Source organism: Hylobates moloch, unplaced genomic scaffold (assembly GCF_009828535.3).
Source record: "Hylobates moloch isolate HMO894 unplaced genomic scaffold, HMol_V3 SCAFFOLD_8, whole genome shotgun sequence".
Classification (NCBI taxonomy): domain Eukaryota; kingdom Metazoa; phylum Chordata; class Mammalia; order Primates; family Hylobatidae; genus Hylobates; species Hylobates moloch.
Window position 1 is genome coordinate 85694946 of NW_026652283.1, and position 6700 is coordinate 85701645.

At 47.8% G+C, this 6700-nt stretch overlaps 1 protein-coding gene across 4 annotated transcripts in view; it reads left to right on the plus strand.

Moving 5' to 3' along the window:
* Window positions 1–423: 423 nt before the first annotated feature.
* Window positions 424–6700, plus strand: part of ANO10 (anoctamin 10) — a 263376-nt gene continuing 257099 nt past the window's right edge. For 3 of the 4 annotated variants that reach the window (XR_009214716.1, XM_058443564.1, XM_032161908.2), the window contains exon 1: window positions 425–541. The gene's annotated coding sequence lies outside the window, so the exon portion shown is untranslated. Of the gene's footprint in view, window positions 542–6700 lie in introns of all 4 variants that reach the window. The other variant, XM_058443565.1, reaches the window with a different exon arrangement.

Consider the following 6700-nt stretch of genomic DNA (forward strand, 5'->3'; position numbering starts at 1 on the left):
AATGTGAAGGGGTGTATTCCTTTCTCCTGCCCCGACCGCTCTCGGTTGGAGAGCCCAGCGACATGCCGCCCTGGCTCGGAGTGACAGCCCAACCAGGCCTCTGCCTTCTCGGCCGCGCCTCTCCCGCTGCCGTCCGGATCTCGATGGGTGGTACAGTACGTTAGGCACGCCCCTCCCTTTCTCCCGGCCTGGGCTCCTGTTCCAGGCTACAGCCCAATCAGGGCTGCCTTTTGTTTCTTCGGACAGGTTCTAGGTTCTAGTCCACTACGACAGCCCAGTGAGGCCCCGCCTCTCCCACCGCGGTTCCGACCCTCCCGGAGCGACCGCCCAGTGAGGCCCCGCCTCTCACGCCGCCGCCCCGCCCCGCCCCCTCCTACGTGTGACCGCGTCTAGGCCCCGCCGCGTCCGCCACGCCCAGCGCTCGGCGGCGCCAGTCCCACTGGCCTGGCCCGCCCCCCGCACCGAGCGCTTGTTCGCCCGGCCTCCGGTTCTTGCCGGCTCTCGGGCCCGCCTCCGAAGACGTGGAGCGCTGCGGCGGCCGGTGAGTCGGGGAGGGCACCTCGGACCCCCAGCTGTTCGCGGCAGAGCCCGGCCCCTTGCAGCCACAGAGCCCCGGCCGCTGCAGGCTCTAGGAGCTCCTCCCGGTCGCCGCCTTGCGTTCCCGGGCCGCCTCCCGGTGCCAGCACCGCTGGGGATGGGAAGTGGGACCAGGATGGGCGCGGGGGCTGTGGGGGCAGGGATGAGTGAAGGTGTTGCGGGGAGCGGCGGTCGCAGGGGAGGGAAGAGGTTTGTGGAGAGGATTATGGGTCTGGGGCGAGGATTTGAGTCCTGAGAGAAACGCGGTGAGGCGGAAATTTGGGCTGGTGGAGTCCGGATGGAGGATGTTGGGGGCCTCAGCGCTCTGGGGTAGGAGGCAGTGAGTGGAGTGGTCGGCGGAGCGGCGTGAAGGGTGGTTTTTAGAAGGGCCAGCTCGCGGGGCCCGGGATTCTTGCTTCCCGGGCAGTCCGGGGATCAGGGCGGACTAGGCTGTCTCCAAGCAGGTTTGGCCGGAGCGGGCTTGCAGGATAATGCTCACATCGAGGTGACTGGGTTTCCAGGCTTTTGACTGGGACATATTGTACAGTTTAAATAATAGATACCTGTCTGGCTAGTGCCTGGGACACCTGAGAAACGTGGATGGAATGGGGTTCTCCCCTACAGACAGCGTCTGATTTTCTGGGTGCCTCCACAGCACCAGCATTGGTGTGCGCTGCCTTCTGTAAAACCTTATATTCCAACAGGACGGTGTGTGGAGATCCCAGACTTAAAAAGTACAGCTGAGGTTTATTCAGACTCAAGACACAGTTGTATCATATTGCCTTAAATCCTGCGGAGTTTAAATCTAATTCTGTGGGGGTTTAAAGCGGTTAAATCCACTTTGTAGTGTCTACTTTTAATTTAAAGTCATACAAATCTAGAGAACTAGATGTTTTCTAAGGGCCCATTCTGCATGATAAACAGTTTAAAATTCGCTATGGAAAGTAAATCATCTGTTCTGAACAGCTGTTGCTGAAAGAATCGTAGAGTTGCAGATGAATGAAATTTGAAAGATCTAAAATAATGGAAGGGCATAGAAAAGTCTTGATAAATTGAAGTGTGTATATGCACTTAAACCCACTGAAACTTTTTTCTTTTTTTTTTTTTTTTGAGACGGAGTCTTGCTCTGTCGCCCAGGCTGGAGTGCAGTGGCACAATGTCTGCTCACTGCAACCTCCGCCTCTCGGGTTCAAGCGATTCTCCCGAGTAGCTGGGATTACAGGCGCCTGCCACCACGCCCGGCAAATTTTTGTGTTTTTAGTAGAGATGGGGTTCCACCATGTTGGCCAGGCTGGTCTTGAACTCCTGACCTCAGGTAATCCTCCCACCTCGGCCTCCCAAAGTGCTGGTTTTACAGATGTGAGCCACCGTGCCGGCCAACTTTTTTCATTGTAGACAACTTGGAAGACAGAGAAAATTGTAAGGATGAAAATTAAAATCTGTAGTTTTGCCACATGTAATAACATTTTGATGCATTTCTTCCTAATTTTTGTATTTTTGTGTATATGAATGTACACAAAATTAGGGTAGTATTGTTACATAATTGGGGTAATATTGTTATATTACTTCGTACTTTTGCTTTTTCTTTCCACCTTACATTTTCTCACTTAGCATTTTCGTGGATCAAATTCTTCTTAAACATCTTTGAAAATGCTTGTATAATCATTCATTATGTGGATTCATTCTTTTTTCAAATATTAGAGTTATGTGCCTAGTACTGTGCTTGGAGGTGAAAAATCAGTGCTCCTCAAATAGATATATTTGTCATGGCTTGCATGAGAGCTGTACTAAGCCTATTTCTCATCTGTCAGTTAAATTGTCTCTAGCTTTCTGTTTTTATAAGCAATAAACCTTTGTTTTAATGGTTAAAAGCTCACAATAAGTCTCATGTCATGTGTGAGTCAAAAACTTATTTTTAATGTGTATGAGTTTTTGTGTGTATGTGTTAGGAAATTACGGAATTTTGGGGGGAAGAGGATTTTTTTTTTTTTTTTGGACAGGGTCTCACTCTGTTGCCCAAACTGGAGTGGTGCAGTCGCAGCTCACCGCAGCCTTGACCTCTGGGGTCAGGTGATCCTCCCATATCAGCCTCCTGGGTAGCTGGGACTACAGGCGAGAGCTTCACCATATCCAGCTAATTTTTTTTTTTTTTTTTTGTATTTATTGTAGAGACAGGGTTTCGCCATGTTGCCCAGGCTGGTCTTGAACTCCTGAGCTCAATAGATCCACCCGCCACAGACTCCCAAAGTGCTGGGATTACAGGCCTCAGCTACTGTGCCCAGCCCCTAGAAGAGGCTCTTTTTAAAAAGTTTCTTGTTTTGAAATAATTTTAGATTTACAAAAAGTTGCAGAAATAGTACAAATTTCCTTATGCCCTTCACCCACCTTCCCCAGATGTGAACATCTTAGATGACGATGGTGCAATTGTTGAAACCAGGAAATTGACATTGAAACAATTCTATTAGTGTAATCTACAGACCTTATTCAAATTTCACTAATTGTCCAGTCTGAGATCCTACACTGTATTTAGTCGTCATATGTCCTTAGCCTCTTTTAACCTGAGCATCCTCCTAAACAGGATGACCTGGTGTAGACCTGTAAAGTGAAGCAGGCCTGCTAGAAAGCACACATCTCCCTTGAATTCATATCCAAAACCCATCCCTTAGAAGGGGATATTTATCTTCCTTTTCTATATGAATAGACTACTGATTGATTAAGATGTATAACCATAGCCAGGCAAGGTGGCTCACGCCTGTAATCCCAGCACTTTGGGAGGCCAAGGCGGGCGGATCACGAGGTCAGGAGATGAAGACCATCCTGGCTAACACGGCAAAACCCCGTCTCTACTAAAAATACAAAAAAAATTAGCTGAGCATGGTGGCGGACGCCTGTAGTCCCAGCTACTCGGGAGGCTGAGGCAGGAGAATGGTGTGAACCCGGGAGGCAGAGCTTGCAGTGAGCAGAGATTGCGCCACTGTACTCCAGCCTGGGTGACAGGGCAAGACTCCATCTCAAAAAAAAAAAAGATGTATAACTAATAAGGTGCCTTTTAATTACTTTTATATGCCATTTCTAAATCATCTGGGAGTTACAGACTAGAAAGCATGATCTGAGTAATCCATGCTTATTATCTCTTTTATTAGTCTATGAATTAGCAGTGGGAATCTTTCAAAAAGCAGAGTGCCAGATGCTGACTCCAGTCCCTGGGTCTTTTGGAGGAAAGAGTAATGGCCTTTACTCTTTACCAAGTGTAATCAACTTGTCCCAGTTTTAAAGGTCTGTGTCTTGGGAACTTCTTCAGCCCAGGGCAACCTCACAGCCTCTAGAGCATTTCTACTAAGAAGCCACAGTATATTTCTGACATTATTCTAGCCAAAACAAGCAAACTCTTGGCAGTATCTGGGGTAATGAGAGTAGATGGAGGCATGAGTGAGAGGAGGAAATATTCTTGTTTTCCTCACTGGTGCTTCCATGGCTAGACTCAGTTGGGTGATTGTGTGCAGAGGTTAGTGCAGCATCTAATCAGGCCTGGGCTGTTGTGGCAGGACTGTCTTCAGTATCCTGTGTCTCACCTCTCCTGTACCTTCCTGTGGAATCTTAAGGGCATGGAGTTCCCTCAGGGAGTGGTCCTCGCCAGCTTCCCTAAGTTATCTGTGTTACTGAGAAACTATTATAGTAAGGATGGGTGTATGCGGGGCTGATTCTCCATTCTCATGTCTGTCTACATCTGTGTAACTCCCCGAGGCAGCTGCCCTAGGTACAAGGAGGGAGGCTCCCACAGTTGCTCTCACCATTAACTGCCTGCCTGTAGGTAAGTAGTGTCTCTGCATCTTGGGTCCTCTGGAGATGGCCTGGCCCTCTTTTAGCCTGGCCGTTAAAATTGCAACTTTTGTCCTGTGGAGATTCCTCTCATCTTCCAGCTTGAGCAGTGCAGTCCTTCATTTTTCTCTTACTGAAGTGTTTCCTATTCTGCTTCATAACTGAGAATACTTTTCGTTCCTGTTTCTCCTTGAATCTGGAATAAGGTGATTTCTGAAGACAGTGTTGTGCATTTCCTTCTTAACCTTTGAGTTTGTGATAATTCCATTGACTTTTTTTTCTTTACCCAAATTCAGGAAAAGAATAATCCCCAGAATAAAGAATCCATTATTCTTTTCCTGATCCTTGTTAAAATAACTCCCCACTCTCCACACACTCCCCTGACCTCTCCATGGTGAACTCACAGTGTGTTTCTCTACGTCTTGACCACAATGGTCAGACTTTACCTCTTGTGGGCCAGTGATCCAGTTGTTAATGTAAAAGTCACATGAATTTAACTTATTTGTAGGTCTCTCTTTGACCCTGTGTGCAATTCAACACATGATAAAGAACACAATTTGGGATCGCTGTCTCATGATCCTATGCCCCAGGGCCTGTGTGGAACCTGGCTGCTCTGTGCCTTATAATCAGCCTGGCTACTGTCCTGGCTGAGAGTCCCGGTCAAAGGAGGATATTGGCTGCAATAGCAGAAATCTTTCTACCCTCTGGTGCCCAGGAAGTCTGTATAGTCAAATCATTGTTTGTTTTTAGATTGGCCCCAACTGGAGCCATAAGGTTTGTGCTACACCTGCAGGAACACTTAAAGCCTTCATGTCCCCGTCTGGTATTTTGGTTCCACTTTTTCATCTCGTCTGCTTGGTAATGGTAGAGCAAGTTCCCATTAAGACCCTCTGGTAAAAGTAGATTCCAGAACTCAGTTTAGGCCAAGGCTGCCATGAGGCTTCTTGTTTCCACCACTTTACACCTTACACTTGATATTTATGTCATTGAGCCAGCTAATTAGAGAAGAGAGACTGGAGCAAGCCTGGCCAGGGAACTGCAAGATGGAAGTCTGTCACATCCATAACCCTGCTGCATGAAAAAACACAGAGAAGGGCAGGAATAACCCAAAGAGAGGGGATCCCCAGAGGTTTTACTATACAGGCAATTCCCTGAGGAGTGGACATACCCAGGTGGGATTACCATATGGGGACAGACATTTCCTGAGCAGAGGGCACCCCTGGATGGAACTGCAGGGACAGAAAGAAGAGACAGCTTAAGTAAGCTGGCCTGTATGTGCACTGTGGCATAACGCCTGGCACAAGTGTAGAGTGACTGAAAATGGGCACAAGAGGAGCAGAGCTGGTTCTTACTGTGGACTGTGTCACTGCAGTGTTCAAAGCTCGAAGAGCATCTTATGTCCTGGAGCCTTAAAGGGACTAGGCTTACCAGCTTCCACTAAAAAAGCCCAGCAGCCCGTCTTCCCTCTACCTACATGATTCTCATTGCTTAAAGCAGAATCCAGGCAATACCAGCAATAGTGTTGGTCTTGAGGTTATCATTGAGCTGCAGCATGCACCTGCATGATTGTAGCAAGGCTAGTGTTATTTTTTGATGATGAGGGCATAATATGGGCTTTGACTTTATTGGCTGGTAAGTTCACAAAAAGAAAAAACAAAAGGTTGTCTTCTGATGGCATGGTGTTGTTCAAAGAGCATTGGATTCCAGTTCTGCTTCTGCCACACCGGTGGTGTGACTTTGGGTGTGAGTAACATGATAGCGAGGGCTTAACTGATCTCTAAGTTTCCTTCCCATCTTAAAGAGTCTATCATTGTCCAGCTCCCTGAAGCTTTGCAGTCTCCTGGATAGGTGCTGGATGGAAGATGATATGCTTATGTATGGATCCTTTATTTCACATACTGTTGAGTATGTGACCTTTCCTCAGAAGAAACCAAATTTTAAATCTAGGTAGCTTTTATACAAGGTTGGCATGCTTTTAATCTGGTGAAGAAAAGCAAAGTATCTTGTATCATATAGTTAAAAAATACCATTTGGCGGCCAGGCGTGGTGGCTCACACCTGTAATCCCAGCACTTTGGGAGGCCGAGGTGGGTGGATCACAAGGTCAGGAGATCGAGACAATCCTGGCTAACACAGTGAAACCCCATCTTTACTAAAAATACAAAAACTTAGCTGGGCGTGGTGGCATGCGCCCATAGTCCCAGCTACTCGGGAGGCTGAGGCAGGAGAATTGCTTGAACCCAGGAGGCGGAGGTTGCAGTGAGCCAAGATCGCGCCACTGCACTGCAGCCTGGGCAACAGAACGA